Raw genomic sequence first — 20,167 nt, forward strand, 5'->3', positions numbered from 1 at the left:
GGGAGGAGGGGTGCCCGTCGGCTTACCTTCGGATTCTTCTCCTCACCGTTTGCATCGCTACCATTGTGACTGCGGGGGATGTTGAGTATATTGATTATTAGGAAAGATGAGATAGACTAGAATTTGTTCGGGTTTGTCTTGTACTCTAAGTTGGTCATTGTACTTCTATATATATGCCCACGAGGCTCAAGCAATATAACGAACGATTTGATCAAATACCTCTCTCTCTCCCTTCTAACGACTTGACTTGGTATATTAAAAAACGACTTGACTTGATATATTAAAAAACGAAATTTTATCCTGACTTGGAACAATGACCAAGGAAAAATCTAGTCTATGTAGACCTACACATCTTTTTTTGGATGGCTGTACACGTACACACCAGCTTGTCAAATCAAGAAAAAATTCATGACAGTTATACCATGTGTATACATATAGCTGATTGTGTAGAATATTAGCTAAGAGCTGCTACGTACATTGACACTCAGAAGACTAGGAATAACTTAGATGCCAAGATCAACTAGATTACACACGATCAGACTCTTCTTGTATACGTATCATGTTCACATCTTTAGAAGACTCCGTTTACTTAACTAAAAAAGTGAATATTATCAGCATATATTTTGTGCATTAAAAATATAGTTTGAAACATGTGTGTGGAGGGAATCCACGAACATGTCACCATTATTTCCTTATATATATATATATATATATATATATATATATATATATATATATATATATATATATATATATATATATATTATATGTGGATTTTATGTTATGTTCAATGGTTTAGCATTTGTTTGAATGCGCTACCAATAATTTCGTCCACTTCTAACTGCTTGTGTATGACACATATTCTATTGACTAGGTAGCTCATGTAAAAGCAACTTTCATTTCATTTTACTCCGCATAGTCAACAACTTCATAAAGTTTGGTCAACTTTATATTCAAAAATATCAACATCCATAGTACTAATGATATACAATATGAAAATTAATTCCCTAATATTTAATAACACTGATTTTTATTGTGAATGTTGATAGATGTTTTTACAAATTTAGTCAGAGTTTATGAAGTTTGACTTAAGACACGTCTTATATGCGGAGTAAAAACAAACGGAGGGAGTACATGTGTCCGATTGAACATTTAAGGCAATAGCACTCGGTCAAAGAAGTCTATATACTCCTACATTATTGTAATTAATTCAATAGTGGAAGTATACACATGCTAGTTCCTCGCTAGCTAGATGTCTCGCGTCCCTGTCGCGTTGCCTCCCCCGCGGGCGGCTCGGGAGGGCTCAGCCGCCGCCGCCTAGTAACCCTCCAGCGCCCTTCTCCTACTCCGCCGCTGCCAATGGTTGGCGCCGGGTAAAGCCCGTGCGTGCGATGACAGTAGCAGAGGGTCTCTCCTCCCTTTCCCGGATCCGCGACGGCGCAGGCGTCCTGATCCGCGGGGTGCAGCCCTCCTGATGGTGTGGCGGATCCCGGAAGCGGCGGGCTTGTGGCGGTGCACGGGCGCCCTGATCCATGGGTGTGGGATTCCCGACAGCGTGCGGGCTCCCAGTGGCAGCAGGATCGGTCGACGGCGGGCTTGGGCGACGGCGTCGGCCGCGCGGTGCCAGATCTCGTCGCTCGTGGCGGATCTCGTCGCTCAGGCCATCGTGCAGGATCCTGGGCCTGGGGCAGCGGCCCTGTTAGTCATGGCAACAGCGCCCTCGGTTGGCGATGTTCGCGGGGGGGTGGATGGACGGCGTCCTGACCGCGTGGGCGGTGCCTTGCCGGTGGATCTCCTCCGCGCTGGAGGCTCTCTCCCGCTGCACTTGGTGGCTTACATTCGGGGTCGTCGACCTCGGTGCGTTCGCGGGGACTGATAGAGGTGACATCGGACTGGAGGAAACTCTAGATGACTCATTCATCCCGAGGTGGCGACGACCAGGGTCGCCGTTATCCTCCTTGCAGGCGCCGTTGAGATCCCTGCCCTCCACCCTGACCCCATGCCTGGGTAAAAACCCAGAATCTCCTTAGATTCGGCGGCGGCAGCACTGCGTGTGTCGTACCCTTCTTGGAGGCGCCTTCTGGGGCATTTGGGTGCTCGGTTAGAGGAACTGCAGGCTGAGGGGATGGGACCAGTGGCAATAGGTGGTGTTTGCGACGGAGGAGTGGCATAGCATCTGGCACGTCGACAACGGCGGGTTTTAGCGGCATGGAGCAGCGGGTTTTCAAGCTCCTTGCAGTGGCTATTAGCTGGCGCTTAAAGCGCTCCTGCTCGAGAGATTCCTCAGGTACGATAAAATCCTCATTGCCGAGGCTCACCTCCTCCTCGGAGAGCGGGAGATAACTATTGTCCTCCGAGTCTTTGTTTGCGGCCAGTTCGTTAGGGCTAACTTGCCCATCTTACCGATCGTCCTGTTCGATATTTCATTCGTCGGTATCTTCTCTGTCTTCGGCACCGTCCGGAGTCTTATCGTCTCCCGTGCCGGTGTTGTTGCCTTTGCTGCGGCGTGATTTAGAATGGCGCCGCTGACGCCAGCGCTTTGGTTCTATCTTGGGAGGTTCATCCTCAACTGGATTCTCTTTTTCGTCGTCGTTGATTTCTTTTGGTGCATCCACCATGTATACGTCATATGAGGATGTGGCCGTCCATCGTCCGGTGAACGGCGGGTTTTGGGCCTCCTCTACTCCTGCATCGTCGTTCATACGGTCGATGTCTTCGGAGCCATAATCGAGCATGTCGGTTAAGTCATCGACAGTGGCTATGAAGTGGGCGGTGGGTGGGAAACGAAATTCTCTGTCATCAGCCTCCAGCTCGAACCGGACATAATTTGGCTGAGAAATCCCCACCAAGGATAGTGCTTTTAATGAGTTTAACACGTCGCCCAAAGGCGAGTGCCAGAAGATGTCCGCGGAGCTGAATTCGACGATCGATGACCGATCAAGCTCGACGTACGCGGACGCAAAAGGTTCGGAACCTGTAGCCAGAGACGAGTCCATGGTTTCGGTGACACAGATGTCACTTGAAGTTAGGCCTGTGTGCAGCTCCACCACTGCTGAGTTTGCGGCTTCCACGGCGGGGTTGAGCCTCCCGTCCTCGGATGGCGCGATCTGCTCCGGATCTAAGGCCAGAGCAGCTACAGGTACTATCTGCTGGGTATGGTCCAATGATAGATTTTCGTCGTGTTCATCGTGGTGGCAGGGAGCAGCTGCCGTGGTCTCAAATCCGTCAAAGATCAAGTCTCCGCGGATATCCGCGACGTAATTCAAGCTTCCAAATCTGACCTGATGGCCAAGGGCGTAGCTTTCGATCTGCTCAAGATGGCCAAGCGAGTTGGCCCATAGTGCGAAGCCGCCGAATACGAAGATCTGTTCGGGCAGGAAGACTTCCCCTTGGACAGCGTTGTTGTAGATGGTCGAAGGAGCCATCGAACCTTTTGATGACAGTACAGTGGAACTCTCAATGAAAGCACCAATGTCGGTGTCAAAAACGGCGGATCTCGGGTAGGGGGTCCCGAACTGTGCGTCTAAGGTCGATGGTAACAGGAGATAAGGGACACAATGTTTACCCAGGTTCAGGCCCTCTCTATGGAGGTAATACCCTACTTTCTGCTTGATTGATCTTGATGAATATGAGTATTACATGAGTTGATCTACCACGAGACCGTAATGGCTAAATCCTAAAAGTCTAGCCTGTCTGACTATGATTATGAGGATCTCCTTCTATGGACCTAGCCCTCCAGTTTATATAGACACCGGAGGGATCTAGGGTTACAGAAGGTCGGTTACAGAGAAATGAATCCTCATATTTGGATGCCAAGCTTGCCTTCCATGCCAAGGGGAGTCCCATCCGGACACGGGTAGAGTCTTCGGTCTTCGTATCTTCACAGCCCATCAATCCAGCCCATGTCTAATAGGTCGGACGCCCGAGGACCCCTTAGTCTAGGACTCCCTCACCCGGCAGGCGTCCTGGTTGAGGAGTGCGCCGGACTAGGGGGTGCCCCATACCCGGCAGGCTTCCTGGTTGGGACCTCAGGTCTTCGATGTTAGGTTTGGCTGCGAGGTCTATTTGATATTAGGCCCAGACCATTAGCATCCCTTCATCAACTGGATAGGAGTAGCGATAGATGTTACCTAGACAGTGCGTTTAGTCTTACTGTTGTATAACTTTGTAAGGGCTTGTGTGAATAATTAATAAATTGGCTGCATGTATCCTCCAGATGCAGAGGCCGGGGGTCCTCCTTCTTTTCTAAAAAAAGATGTCATGGTCATTCTAGTTGATGCAACTTCTATTATTTTCCAGCCTATTGTGCCTCTATTAGAACCAAAATTTTCATTTCTCTCTAAATAGTTCATAGTGCATGTTAAGTGGTGAAAGTATCGTTTGTTGTGTCGGAAAAAGACAACCTCCTTGTTGTCATTCGAAACATGTGCAACACACGTCAAGCTAGAACATGATGATTAGTCTTGGAAAAGGTGAACATGTATTTGAGCAAGTGAGGTCTAGCCAATCTATATGTGTAGTACATAGAGAAATTATTTGTACTATACTTCAATAGTTCACTATATCTAGTTGTTGTTGAATTATGTAGTCTGATGATTAGGTAGAATTAGAGTTATCTTGACCTACTTCGTTTCACAGTTAGTCAAAACCATGCCACATCATCAACAGATCCACGTTGAGTCAATATCATCAAAAACAATATGCTCTCTAATTTTGAAACCCTCCCAATGAATTGAGGTGTCAAATTTTAAACTTCGATCATGATTTTGGATGGGTCAACGATTTCCCATGGGCTCCTCATTCAGTTAGGCTATTCAATCTATGATTTGGCTCAAGATTTAGACTGGGCCAATGCTTTTCTCAAATTAATCAGTAACAACCAGCCTAAAACACATTAGTCCACCACCTAGAAAAAAGAAACGCCGCCATGTGGCATTGTAGCACCAATATAATACATGTGGCCACCATCATAAGAAACTTCAGCACGTAAGTATGCATTGATGAGAACATAACACAAAATCATACTGCCAAGAAAGGCCACCAAAACACCGCATTATAAAAAAACACCATCTTCCCTAAGAATCAATCCAGATAACAAACAAAAATTAGGAAATTCCAACAACGCCAACAGCGCAGCGCAGCGAAGTGCGTTCAAACCTTCTAGTACGGACTAAATGCATTTGGTTTTCAAAGTTCATGGTGCAACTTCTTTGTTGAGAAATTGGCTTTGAAGTTGAGGGTCCAAATTTGTACAAGTCGAATGAGGGCTGAAATTTTGTACATATCTTCCTATCTAATAATAGGAAACTTACACATATATGGGCCTCTATTGCAAATGTAATACTTTTATTTTGCGGGGGAAATGCACTTTGTACTAGTGGCACATATATGTGTAATTTGTGCAAAGTGTAATTCAGTTCGTATTATTTCAACTCGTAAATTTAGCCATATCCGCACTACATCAAATTGGACGTGGCTGATTGTTATTGTGTGTATGCATCATTTGAAACTAGTCAACTTTGAAGGAAGTTGCATGGACAAGAAAACAAACCCACGTAAAGTGCACATGCTCGAGGGCTAGACGCGCGCATGCATGAAGCCACGTCGTCATTCAAGATGTTAACGTCCATGTTAAGGTTTTGAGAAACAAAAAAAATGGAAAAACAATTAGAGTTTTTTTAAAAAAATCGTGAATTAAAAAATTGTTTGCAAGATCTAAAAATGTTTTTCCATGTTAAGGTTTTGAGAAACAAAAAATGGAAAAACAATCATAGTTTAAATAAATATCCGCGATTTTTTTTTGCAAGATCTAAAAATGTTCATGAATTAAAAAATATTCACCAATTTTAAAAACTATTTGCAAATTTAAAAAATGATCTAATTGTTTTGATGAACTAAAAAGTGTTCTTGAATTCAAAGATGTTCAGAATTTAGATACTGCTTACAAATTTATAAAATTTATAAATCCAAAGAAATTTACGAGATCTTCGCTAATTTAAATTTTTTCACAAAAAAACTAAAAGAAAAAGCTGTAAAACCAGGTAATAAAAGTAAAACAAAAATTTTCAGTTGAAGGAAGGTTCTAACATAAGGAATAGCCAAATGGGCAACCCATTTGCTGCTGCGCGGGAAATAAGATCCCGAGGAGGAGGGTGGAGGAGTGTTGTTAAGTAGGCTTGCTGCCAAAAAAGTACAGCAAGGTTTGATGCTACCGGGGCTGTATCACCGGTCTTGCAAAGTTATGGAAAAAAGTAGATATTTCACCCCCAAATGTGACCGGACAGATGAATATCCACCCCCCCCCCCTCCCCCCCCAAAAAAACACAAATTTGTTATAATTTACACCCTAAAATCCTCAAAAGTGGGTAAATCTTTCTTAGGTGGTTTTGCTTAGATTGTGTCTATTTTGGGTCAAAATAGCATGACGTGGCGTGATAATGTGGTGGGTAGAGAGAGTTATGCCCTGGTGAGATGACTTGGTTGGGTTGCACCAGCTGAACGCATCCAAACCCCTCTTGAATTAAATATGTCCTAGAGGTAATAATAAAGTTGTTATTTATATTTCCTTATATCATGATAAATGTTTATTATTCATGATAGAATTGTATTAACCGGAAACTTAGTACATGTGTGAATACATAGATAAACAGAGTGTCCCTAGTATGCCTCTACTTGACTAGCTCGTTAATCAAAGATTGTTAAGTTTCCTGACCATAGACATGTGTTGTCATTTGATGAATGGGATCACATCATTAGAGAATGATGTGATAGACAAGACCAGTCCGTTAGCTTAGCATAATGATCCTTTAGTTTTATTGCTATTGCTTTCTTCATGACTTATACATGTTCCTCTGACTATGAGATTATGCAACTCCCGAATACTGGAGGAACACCTTGTGTGCTCTCAAACGTCACAACGCAACTGAGTGATTATAAAGATGCTCTACAGGTGTCTCCAATGGTGTTTGTTGATTTGGGATATATCGAGATTAGGATTTTTCACTCCGTGAATCGGAGAGGTATCTCTGGGCCCTCTCAGTAATGCACGTCACTATGTGCCTTGCAAGCAATGTGACGAATGAGTTAGTTACGGGATGATACATTACGAAACGAGTAAAGAGACTTGCTTGTAACGAGATTGAACTAGGTATGATGATACCGACGATCGAATCTCGGGCAAGTAACATACCGATGACAAAGGGAATGACGTATGTTGTTATGCGGTTTGACCGATAAAGATCTCATAGAATATGTAGGAGCCAATATAAGCATTCAGGTTCCTATATTGGTTATTGACCGAAGATGTGTCTCGGTCATGTCTACATAGTTCTCGAACCCATAGGGTCCGCACGCTTAATGTTCGATGACGATTTGTATTATGAATTATGTGATTTGATGACCGAAGTTTGTTCGGAGTCCTGGATGAGATCACATACATGACGACGAGTCTCGAAGTGGTTGAGAGGTAATGATTCATATATTGGAAGGTAGCATTTGGACATTGGAATGGTTCCGAGATGTTCGGGCATTTTTCCGGAGTACCGGGAGGTTACCGAAACCCCTCGAGAAAGTTAATGGGCCTTAGTGGGCTTTAGTGGAGAGAGGGAAGAAGGGCCATGAGGTGGAACGCGCCTCCCCCTGCCCAAACCGAATTGGACTAGCGGTGGGGGCGCAGCCCCCTCCTTCCTTCTACTTCTCCCCTCCCTCCTTTCCCTTCGGTGGAAGAAAGGAATGGGGAGGGGGGCGAATCCTACTTGGACTAGTAGTCCAAGTAGGACTCCCCCTGGCGCGCCCAACCTGGCCGGCCTCCTCTCTCCCTCCCTCCTTTATATACGTGGCCAGGGGCACACCAATAGCACAACAGACAATCTCTTAGCCGTGTGCGGTGCCCCCCTCTATGGTTCAACAACTTGGTCATATCGTCATAGTGCTTAGGTGAAGCCCTACACCGGTAACTTCATCATCACCATCGCCACGCCATTGTGCTGACGGAACTCTCCCTCGTCCTCAACTGGATCAAGAGCTCGAGGGACGTCATTGTGTTGAACGTGTGCTGAACATGGAGGTGCCGTAGGTTCGGTACTTGGATCGGTTGGATCGTGAAGACAATTGACTACATCAACCGAGTTACTAAACCCTACTGCTTTCGGTCTATGAGGGTACATGGACACACTCTCCCCTCTCGTTGCTATGCATCTCCTAGATAGAGCTTGCATGATCGTAGGAAATTTTTTGAAATACTGTGTTCCCCAACACCTCTCTGTCCAGTTGATGACCCACAAGTATAGGGGATCTATCATAGTCCTTTGATAAGTAAGAGTGTTGAACCCAATGAGGAGCGGAAGGAAATAACAAGCGGTTTTCAGCAAGGTATTCTCTGCAAGCACTGAAATTATCGGTAAGATAATTTATATCGAGTAACAAGTAACAAAAGCAACTAAGGTGCAGCAAGGTGGCTCAATCCTTTTTTGTAGCAAAGGCCAACCCAGGACGAACTCTTTATAAAGCAAAGCGCTCCCGAGGACACATGGGAGTTACTGTCAAGCTAGTTTTCATCATGCTCATATGATTCACATTCATTACTTTGATAATTTGATGTGTGGGTGGACCGGTGCTTGGGTGCTGCCCTTCCTTGGATAAGTCTCCCACTTATGATTAACCCCTCTCGCAAGCATCCGCAACTACGAAAAAAGAATTAAGATAAATCTAACCATAGCATGAAACATACAGAGCCAAATCAGCCCCTTACGAAGCAACGCATAAACTAGAGTTTAAGCTTCTATCACTCTAGCAACCCATCATCTACTTGTTACTTCCCAATGCCTTGCCCTATGCCCAAATAATGGTGAAGTGTCATGTGGTTGATGTTCACATAACACCATGAGAGGAGAGACAACATACATCTCATCAAAATATCAAACGAATACCAAATTCATATGATTACTTATAACAAGACTTCTCCCATGTCCTTAGGAACAAATGTAACTACTCACAAACTATATTCATGTTCATAATCAGAGGAGTATTAACTAGCATCAAGTATCTGAACATATGATCTTCCACCGAATAAACCAACTAGCATCAACTACAAGGAGTAATCAATACTACTAGTAACCCACATGTACCAATCAGAGGTTTTGAGACAAAGACCGGATAAAAGAGATGAACTAGGGTTTGAGAGGAGATGGCGCTAGTGAATATGTTGATGGAGATTGACCCCTTCCTATGAGAGGATCGTTGGTGATGACGATGGCTTCGATTTCCCCCTCTGGGACGGAAGTTTACCTGGCAGAACAGCTCCGCCGGAGCGCTAGACTGGTTCTGCCCAAGTTCCGCCTCGAGAAGGCGGCGCTTCATCCTAAAAGCTTCCTCTTGATTTTTTTTCTTGGTCAAAACACACCATATAGCAAAATATAGACACCGGGGGCCTGCCAGGTGGCCCAAAAGGCAAGGGTGTGCCCAGGGGGTAGGGCGTGCCCCCCTTGTGGGTGGCAGGTGGCCCCCCTCTGGTGCTTTCTTCGCCCAATATTTTTTATATATTCCAAAGTAATTCTTTGTGAAGTCTCAGGACTTTTGGAGTTGTTTAGAATAGGTCTCTCAAATTTGCACCTTTTTCCAGTACTAAATTCCAGCTGCCGGCATTCTCCCTCTTCATGTAAACCTTGTAAAATAAGAGAGAAAAGGCATAAGTATTGTGATATAATATGTAATAACAACCCATAATGCAATAGATATCAACATAAAAGCATGATGCAAAATGAACGTATCAACTCCCCCAAGCTTAGACCTCGCTTGTCCTCAAGCGAAAGCCGATATTGAAAAGTATGTCCACAAGTTAAGAGATAGAGGTGTCGATAAAATAAAATACGGACATGAGGGCATCATGATCATCTTTAGAACACAACATATATTGTCATATAATTTATTATGCCAAATTAACAATTCATTCACAAAGTAAAGTATGAATCAGAAACTTAATTGAAAACTAACAAACTATGATCTCAGTCATTGAAGCAATTGGAATTTCTCATAACATCAGAAAGATTTAATTCAAGAGCTTTTCAGCAAGTCTACATACTCAACTATCATTTAGTATTTCAGAATTGCTAACACTCAAGCGATACTTAATGGTCCAAAGCTTCAGTCGGACACAGAGAAAGACATGGGCTTATAGTTTCACCTCCCAACCTTTTAACTCAAGGGTAATGTCAACAATAATAGTTGATAACCCACAAGTATAGGGGATCGCAACATTTTTCGAGGGTAGAGTATTCATCCCAAATTTATTGATTCGACACAAGGGGGGCCAAAGAATATTCTCAAGTATTAACAGTTGATTTGTCAATTCAACCGCACCTGAAAGACTTAGTATCTGTAGCAAAGTATTTAATAGCAAAATAATATGGAAGTAATGGTAACGGTGGCAAAAGTAACGGTATTGGTTTTGTAGTGATTGTAACAGTGGCAACGGAAAAGTAACTAAGCAAAGATCAATATGTGAAAAGCTCGTAGGCCATGGATCAATATGTCGGATGCGATTTCTCATGCAACAGTTATAACATAGGGTGACACAGAACTAGCTCCAGTTCATCAATGTAATGTAGGCATGTATTCTGAATATAGTCATATGTGGTTATGGAAAAGAACTTGCATGACATCTTTTGTCGTACCCTCACGTGGCTGTGGGGTGACAACCCACAGGTGTAGGGGGTCGCAACAGTTTTTGAGGGTAGAGTATTCAACCCAAATTTATTGATTCGACACAAGAGAAGCCAAAGAATATTCTCAAGTATAGTTGAGTTGTCAATTCAACCGCACCTGAAAGACTTAATATATGTAGCAGAGTATTTAGTAGCAAAGTAATATGATAGTAGCGGTAACGGTGGCAAAAATAATAGTTTTTGTTTCGTAGTGATTGTAAAAGTAGCAATGAAAAAGTAAATAGGCAATGATCAATATGTGAAAAGCTCGTAGGCAATGGATCAGTGATGGATAATTATGTCGGATGCGATTCCTTATGCAGTAGTTATAATATAGGGTGACACAGAACTAGCTCCAGTTCATCAATGTAATGTAGGCATGTATTCCGAATATAGTCATACGTGCTTATGGAAAAGAACCTGCATGACATCTTTTGTCCTACCCTCCCATGGCAGCGGGGTCCTATTGGAAACTAAGGGATATTAAGGCCTCCTTTTAATAGAGTACCGGACCAAAGCATTAACACTTAGTGAATACATGAACTCCTCAAACTACGGTCATCACCGGTAAGTATCTCGATTGACGATGTCCTGGACTAGGGGGTACTCACCACGTCGTCTCCCGATCTGTTAGATTGGGCCGAGGACCCCCATGGCCGTATACTCATGGGCCAGTTCGGACAACTGCCACATACATGGAAGATTCCACAAGACTTGGTGATCAAGACAAGGACTCCTCCCCACCGGCGTATTCGGCTAGGACTCTTGTTATCCTAGGCCTCTGGTGCACTATATAAACCGAGGCCAGGCTAGTCGATAGAAAACATATACAACAATCATACCATAGGCTAGCTTATAGGGTTTTAGCCTCTACGATCTCGTGGTAGATCAACTCTTGTAATACTCATATCAAGCAGGACGTAGGGTATTACCTTCATCAAGAGGGCCCGAACCTGGGTAAACATCGTGTCCCCTGCCTCCTGTTACCATCGATCCTAGACGCACAGTTCGGGACCCCCTACCCGAGATTCGCCGGTTTTGACACCGACATTGGTGCTTTCATTGAGAGTTCCGATGTGTGATCGACAAAAGGATCAATGGCTCGCCTGCAGGTCAACTGCGACGCCGACATCTTCGTCGCCAGCTCGACTGGTCACATTGGCTCGACCGAGGACCGTGCTCCATCTCCGATCATCATGTTCGAACGGGGGACTTCTTTAACATCAACTCCGATCTCTATCATGATCATAGAGGAGTCATCCATGGAGCTCAAGGGCTCAACGTCAACATTGCCCTCGGGCGGCCGTGCTGTTTTTATGAACAGCGAACTTGTATTCACCGTCACCACCTCCTCGAGTGTCGGTTTGACGATTGCTTCGCTGGAATAGTGCGGAATTACGTCCACAACAGCCATGCAAAATTTCGTCGAGTTCCGATGGAGGAATCTCCGACAATCTACGATATACCGGAACCCTGTCAAATCTAGACGGGAATCTGGACGAGTTTATGGCGTGGTCTCCAGAGCCCAGCTCGGAGTTGCTTTGGAAGATCCAACCATTCATCTACTGCAGAATTCCCGTATCTACCATCCCTCCAAATTTCAGCTCGATTCGACGGTTCAAACTCCGGGAACCTTCCGATGAGTGGACCAATTTTCGTATCCGTTTTCTACGCGAATACGGATCCGACCCGAATTCATGTTTCTTTATGAACGTGATATTGGACAACCTTTTTATAGGAATTCTCTTCTAAGATATTGTGCGTTGTTTTTAAACACGTGCCCGTAAATTATTAAGCCTCCCCTGAGGTCATCTTCATCATCATGCTGGTGTCAAACCAGTCCGGCAATATTGCTCCAAGGCTGCCGACCTGCGCTAGACACGTCGTCACTTTGTTGAGACGAGCTCAACTTCTTCGGATCATCATCTCGGCAAGCCGAACAAGAGTCCGGCATCGCGATGGATAAATCATCACCAAAATTGCCGCCCCATGGATTATACGGAGCGGGCATACCGGCATCGCTGCACGATCACTTCATCAAGTTGGCCGTGAAGTGACGTGACCAGTCCGGCAATATTGCTCCAAGGCTGCCGACCTGCGCTAGACACGGGTTGGCATCGACCACATGTTCCCTGTTAGGGTTTCGTACTCCTCTGGCGGCGCCGCCGTCGAGAGTTTGATTCTATCGTCCGCCGCCTTCAATCCCCATCCTTCTCTCGCCCTACTCTCAGATCTCAACCGGGTTGGTGCTAGAGGAGACGTGAGGTGGGTCTCGCACTTCGGCCTGTCCAAGGCTAGGGTTCAGTGTTCACGATTGCAATGGCGACGCAAGAGGAACCTAGAGGATCACGCCATGGCAAAGAGCCTGTGGAAGATCTCCTAAGCAGGCTGGAACTTCAAGAGGATGAAGAGGAACAATTCGTCTGGGAGGAAGAGTTCAAGGATGAGAAGATTGAGGCCAAGTGGCTCGCGATCGCAAAGGTACACTGATGTCTACTACACAACCTTCTTCTTGTAGACGTTGTTGGGCCTCCAAGTGCAGAGGTTTGTAGGATAGTAGCAAATTTCCCTCAAGTGGATGACCTAAGGTTTATCAATCCGTAGGAGGCATAGGATGAAGATGGTCTCTCTCAAGCAACCCTGCAACCAAATAACAATGAGTCTCTTGTGTCCCCAACACACCCAATACAATGGTAAGTTGTATAGGTGCACTAGTTAGGCGAAGAGATGGTGAAACAAGTGGTATATGGATAGTAGATAAAGGTATTTGTAATCTGAAAAAATAAAAACAGTATGGTAGCAAGTGATAAAAGTGAGTGTAAACGGTATTGCAATGATAGGAAACAAGGCCTAGGGTTCATACTTTCACTAGTGCAAGTTCTCTCAACAATAATAACATAGATAGATCATATAACGAGCCCTCAACATGCAACAAAGAGTCACTCCGAAGCCACTAATAGCGGAGAACAAACGTAGAGATTATGGTAGGGTACGAAACCACCTCAAAGTTATTCTTTCAAATCAATCCGTTGGGCTATTCCTATAAGTGTCACAAACAACCCTGGAGTTTTTACTAGAATAACACCTTAAGATACAGATCAACCAAAACCCTAATGTCACCTAGATACTCCATTGTCACCTCAAGTATCCATGGGCATGATTATACGATATGCATCACACAATCTCAGATTTATCCAACCAACATAAAAGTACTTCAAATAGTGCCCCAGAGTTTCTACCGGAGAATCAAGAACGTGTGCCAACCCCTATGCATAGGTTCATCGTCGTAACCCGCAAGTTGGTCACCAAAACATACATCAAGTGGCACGGGATATTCCATTGTCACCACAGATAAGCACGGCAAGACATACATCAAGTGTTCATAAAAGACTCAATCCGATAAGATAACTTCAAAGGGGAAACTCAATTCATCACAAGAGAGTAGAGGGGGAGAAGAAACATAAGATCCATCTACAATAGCAGAGCTCTGGATACATCAAGATCGTGCCATAGATGGAAAACGAGAGAGAACACAAGAGAGAGAGATCAAACACATAGCTACTGGTACATACCCTCAGCCCCGAGGGTGAACTACTCCCTCCTCGTGATGGATAGCGCCCGGATGATGAAGATGGCCACCGGAGATGGATTCCCCCTCCGGCAGGGTACTGGAAAGGGGTCCCGATTGGTTTTTCGTGGTTCTAGAGGCTTGCGGTGGCGGAACTCCCGATCTATCTTCTGTTTTGGAAGTTTTAGGGTACGACGGTATATATGGGTGAAAGGAGTACGTCGGTGGAGCTACGGGGGCCCCACGAGGCAGGGGGCGCGCCCCCACCCTCCCGTATCTTCTGACGTGGGGTCCAAGTCCATCAGGTGGGTTTCCTTCCAAAAATAACTTCTCTAGTTGATTTCGTTCCATTTTGACTCCGTTTGATATTCCTTTTCCTCGAAACACTGAAATAGGCATAAAACAGCAAATCTGGGCTGGGTCTCCGGTTAATAGGTTAGTCTCAAAAATAATATAAAAGTGGAAAATAAAGCCCAATATTGCCTAAAATAGTATATAATATAGCATGGAGCAATCAAAAATTATAGATACGTTGGAGACGTATGAAGCATCCCCAAGCTTAATTCCTACTCGTCCTCGAGTAGGTAAATGATAAAAAAGATAATTTTTGATGTGGAATGCTAGTTGGCATAATTTCATTACAATTCTTCTTACTTGTGATATGAATATTCAGATCCGAAAGATTCAAGACAAAAGTTCATATTGACATAAAAATAATAATACTTCAAGCATACTAACAAAGCAATCATGTCTTCCCAAAATAACATGGCCAAAGAAAGTTATCCCTACAAAATCATATAGTCTGGCTATGCTCCATCTTCCCCACACAAAATATTTAAATCATGCACAACCCCGATGACAAGCCAAGCAATTGTTTCATACTTTTACATTTTCAAAATTTTTTCAATCTTCACGCAATACATGAGCGTGAGCCATGGATATAACATTATATGTGGAATAGAATGGTGGTTGTGGAGAAGACAAAAAGAGGGAAGATAGTCTCACATCAACTAGGCATATCAACGGGCTATGAAGATGCCCATCAATAGATATCAATGTGAGTGAGTAGGGATTGCCATGCAACGGATGCACTAGAGCTATAAGTATGTGAAAGCTCAACAAAAGAAACTAAGTGGGTGTGCATCCAACTCGCTTGCTCAAGAACACCTAGGGCATTTTGAGGAAGCCAAGTTCTATAATAAAAAATTCCCACTAGTATATGAAAGTGACAAAATGAGAGACTCTCTATCATGAAGATCATGGTGCTACTTTGAAGCACAAGTGTGGTAAAAGGATAGTAGCATTGTCCCTTCTCTCTTTTTCTCTGATTTTTTTTATTTTTTTGTTTGGGCCTTTTCTCTCTTTTTTATGGCCTCTTTTTTCTCCTTTTTTTATTTTTCGTCCGGAGTCTCATCACGACTTGTGGGGGAATCATAGTATCCATCATCCTTTCCTCACTTGGGACAATGCTCTAATAATGATGATCATCACACTTTTATTTTTCTTACAACTCAACAATTACAACTCGATACTTAGAACAAAATATGACTATATGAATGCCTCCGGTGGTGTACCAGGATATGCAATGACCCATGAGTGACATGTATGAAAGAATTATGAACGGTGGCTTTGCCACAAATACGATGTCAACTACATGATCATGCTAGCAATTTGACAATGATGGAGCGTGTCATCATAAACGGAATGGTGGAAAGTTGCACGGCAATATATCTCGGAATGGCTATGGAAATGCCATAATAGGTAGGCATGGTGGCTGTTTTGAGGAAGGTATATGGTGGGTGTATGATACCGGCGAAAGGTGTGCGGTATTAGAGAGGCTAGCAATAGTGGAAGGATGGGAAAAAGTGCGTATAATCCATGGACTCAACATTAGTGATAAAGAACGCATATACTTATTGCAAAAATCTACAAGTTATCAAAGCAAAGTATTACGCGCATGCTCCTAGGGGGATAGATTGGTAGGAAAAGACCATCGCTCGTCCCCGACCGCCACTCATAAGGAAGACAATCAATAAATAAATCATGCTCTGACTTCATCACATAACGGTTCACCATATGTGCATGCTACGGGAATCACAAACTTCAACACAAGCATTTCTCAAATTCAAAACTACTCAACTAGCATGACTCTAATATTACCATCCTCATATCTCAAAACAATCATCAAGTATCAAACTTCTCTTAGTATTCAACACACTCATAAGAGAATTTTATTATTCTTGAATACCAAGTATATTAACATTAAGCGAATTACCATGCTATTAATGACTCTCAAAATAATCTATGTGAAACATGAGAGTTCATCTATTTCTTAAAAATAAAACTACCACCATGCTCTAAAAGGTATAAGTGAAGCACTAGAGCAAACAACAAACTACTCCAAAAGATATAAGTGAAGATCAATGAGTAGTCGACTAATTATGTAACTATGTGAAGACTCTCCCATTTAATAATTTCAGATCTTGGTATTGTATCCAAATAGCAAGAAAAGCAAAATAAAATGACATGACGCTCCAAGCAAAACACATATCATGTGGTGAATAAAAATATAGCTCCAAGTAAAGTTACCGATCCAAGCTTAGGCTCTTGGTTGTCCTTGAATATTACCTGGGGGTGCCTTGGGCATCCCCAAGCTTAGGCTCTTTCCACCCCTTATTCCATAGTCCATCGAGTCTTTACCCAAAACTTGAAAACTTCACAACACAAAACTTAAAGTAGAAAACTCCTGAGCTCCGTTAGTATAAGAAAATAAATCACCACTTCAAGGTACTGTAATGAACTCATTATTTATTTATATTGGTGTTAAACCTACTGTATTCCAACTTATCTATGGTTTATAAACTATTTTACTAGCCATAGATTCATCAAAATAAGTAAACAACACATGAAAAACAGAATCTGTCAAAAACAGAACAGTCTGTAGTAATCTGGATCAAACGTATACTTCTGGAACTCATAAAATTCTAAAATAAATTTCTCGACCTGAGGAATGTATCTATTAATCATCTCCAAAAAGAATTAACTAAATATAACTCTCCAAATAAAAATGGCAGCAGTTCTCATGAGCGCTAAAGTTTCTGTTTTTGACAGCATGATCAACAAGACTTTCCCCAAGTCTTCCCAAAGGTTCTACTTGGCACATACACTAATTAAACGCATAAAACCACATCTAAACAGAGGCTATATGAATTATTTATTAGTAAAAAGGAACAAAAGTCAAGGAAAATAAAATAAAATTGGGTTGCCTCCCAACAAGCACTATCATTTAACGCCCCTAGCTAGGCATGATGATTTCAATGATGCTCACATAAAAGATAAGAATTGTAACATAAAGAGAGCATCATGAAGAATATGACTAGCACATTTAAATCTAACCCACTTCCTATGCATAGGTATTTTGTGAGAAAACAACTTGTGGGGCCAAGAATCAACTTGCATAGGAAGGTAAAACAAGCATAACTTCAAAATTTTAAGCACATAGAGAGGAAACTTGATATTATTGCAATTCCTACAAGCATATGTTCCTCCCTCATAATAATTTTCAGTAGCATCATGAATGAATTCAACAATATAACCAGCACCTAAAGCACTCTTTTCATGATCTACAAGCATAGAAAATTTATTACTCTCCACATAAGCAAAATTCTTCTCATGAATAATAGTGGGAGCAACCTGAACAAAATAACTATCATGTGAGGCATAATCCAATTGAAAACTAAAATCATGATGACAAGTTTCATGGATATCATTATTCTTTATAGCATACAAGTCATCACAATAATCATCATAGATAGCAACTTTGTTCTCATAATCTTTGTTCTCATAATCAATTGGAACCTCTTCTGGAATAGTGGATTCACCACAAAATAAAGTCATGACCTCTCCAAATCCACTTTCATCAATATAATCATCATAAATAGGAGGCATGCTTTAATCATAATAAATTTGCTCATCAAAACTTGGGGGACAAAAAATATCATCTTCATCAAACATAGCTTCCCCAAGCTTGTGGCTTTGCATATCATTAGCATCATGGATATTCAAGGAATTCATACTAACAACATTGCAGTCATGCTCATCATTCAAATATTTAGTGCCAAACATTTTATAGATTTCTTCTTCTAGCACTTGAGCACAATTATCCTTTCCATCATACTCAAGAAAGACATTAAAAAGGTGAAGCGTATGAGACAAAATCAATTCCATTTTTTATAGCTTTCTTTTATAAATTAAACTAGTGATAAAACAAGAAACTAAAAGACTCGATTGCAAGATCTAAAGATATACCTTCAAGCGCTAACCTCCCTGGCAATGGCGCCAGAAAAGAGCTTGATGTCTACTACACAACCTTCTTCTTGTAGACGTTGTTGGGCCTCCAAGTGCAGAGGTTTGTAGGACAGTAGCAAATTTCCCTCAAGTTGATGACCTAAGGTTTATCAATCCGTAGGAGGCATAGGATGAAGATGGTCTCTCTCAAGCAACCCTGCAACCAAATAACAAAGAGTCTCTTGTGTCCCCAACACACCCAATACAATGGTAAATTGTATAGGTGCACTAGTTCGGCGAAGAGATGGTGAAACAAGTGGTATATGGATAGTAGATAAAGGTATTTGTAATCTGAAATAATAAAAACAGCAAGGTAGCAAGTGATAAAAGTGAGTGTAAACGGTATTGCAATGATAGGAAACAAGGCCTAGGGTTCATACTTTCACTAGTGCAAGTTCTCTCAACAATAATAACATAGATAGATCATATAACGAGCCCTCAACATGCAACAAAGAGTCACTCCGAAGCCACTAATAGCGGAGAACAAACGTAGAGATTATGGTAGGGTACGAAACCACCTCAAAGTTATTCTTTCAAATCAATCCGTTGGGCTATTCCTATAAGTGTCACAAACAACCCTGGAGTTTTTACTAGAATAACACCTTAAGATACAGATCAACCAAAACCCTAATGTCACATAGATACTCCATTGTCACCTCAAGTATCCGTGGGCATGATTATACGATATGCATCACACAATCTCAGATTTATCCAACCAACATAAAAGTACTTCAAATAGTGCCCCAAAGTTTCTATCGGAGAATCAAGAACGTGTGCCAACCCCTATGCATAGGTTCATGGGCGGAACCCGCAAGTTGGTCACCAAAACATACATAAAGTGGCACGTGATATCCCATTGTCACCATAGATAAGCACGGCAAGACATACATCAAGTGTTCATAAAAGACTCAATCCGATAAGATAACCCGCAAGTTGGGAAACTCAATTCATCACAAGAGAGTAGAGGGGGAGAAGAAACATAAGATCCAACTACAATAGCAAAGCTCGGGATACATCTAGATCGTGCCATAGATGGAACACGAGAGAGAACACAAGAGAGAGAGATCAAACACATAGCTACTGGTACATACCCTCAGCCCCGAGGGTGAACTACTCCCTCCTCGTCATGGATAGCGCCGGGATGATGAAGATGGCCACTGGAGATGGATCCCCCCTCCGGCAGGGTACCGGAAAGGGGTCCCGATTGGTTTTTCGTGGTTCTGGAGGCTTGCGGCGGCGGAACTCCCGATCTATCTTCTATTTTGGAAGTTTTAGGGTACGACGGTATATATGGGTGAAAGGAGTACGTCGGTGGAGCTACGGGGGCCCCACGAGGCAGGGGGGCACGCCCAGCGGGGAGGGCGCGCCCCCACCCTCGTGAGCAGCTCCCATATCTTCTGACATGGGGTCCAAGTCCATCAGGTGGGTTTCCTTCCAAAAATAACTTCTCCAGTTGATTTCGTTCCGTTTTGACTCCGTATGATATTCCTTTTCTTCAAAACACTGAAATGGGCATAAAACAGCAAATCTGGGCTGGGTGTCCGGTTAATAG

Source organism: Triticum dicoccoides, chromosome 7A (assembly GCF_002162155.2).
Source record: "Triticum dicoccoides isolate Atlit2015 ecotype Zavitan chromosome 7A, WEW_v2.0, whole genome shotgun sequence".
Lineage (NCBI taxonomy): Eukaryota > Viridiplantae > Streptophyta > Magnoliopsida > Poales > Poaceae > Triticum > Triticum dicoccoides.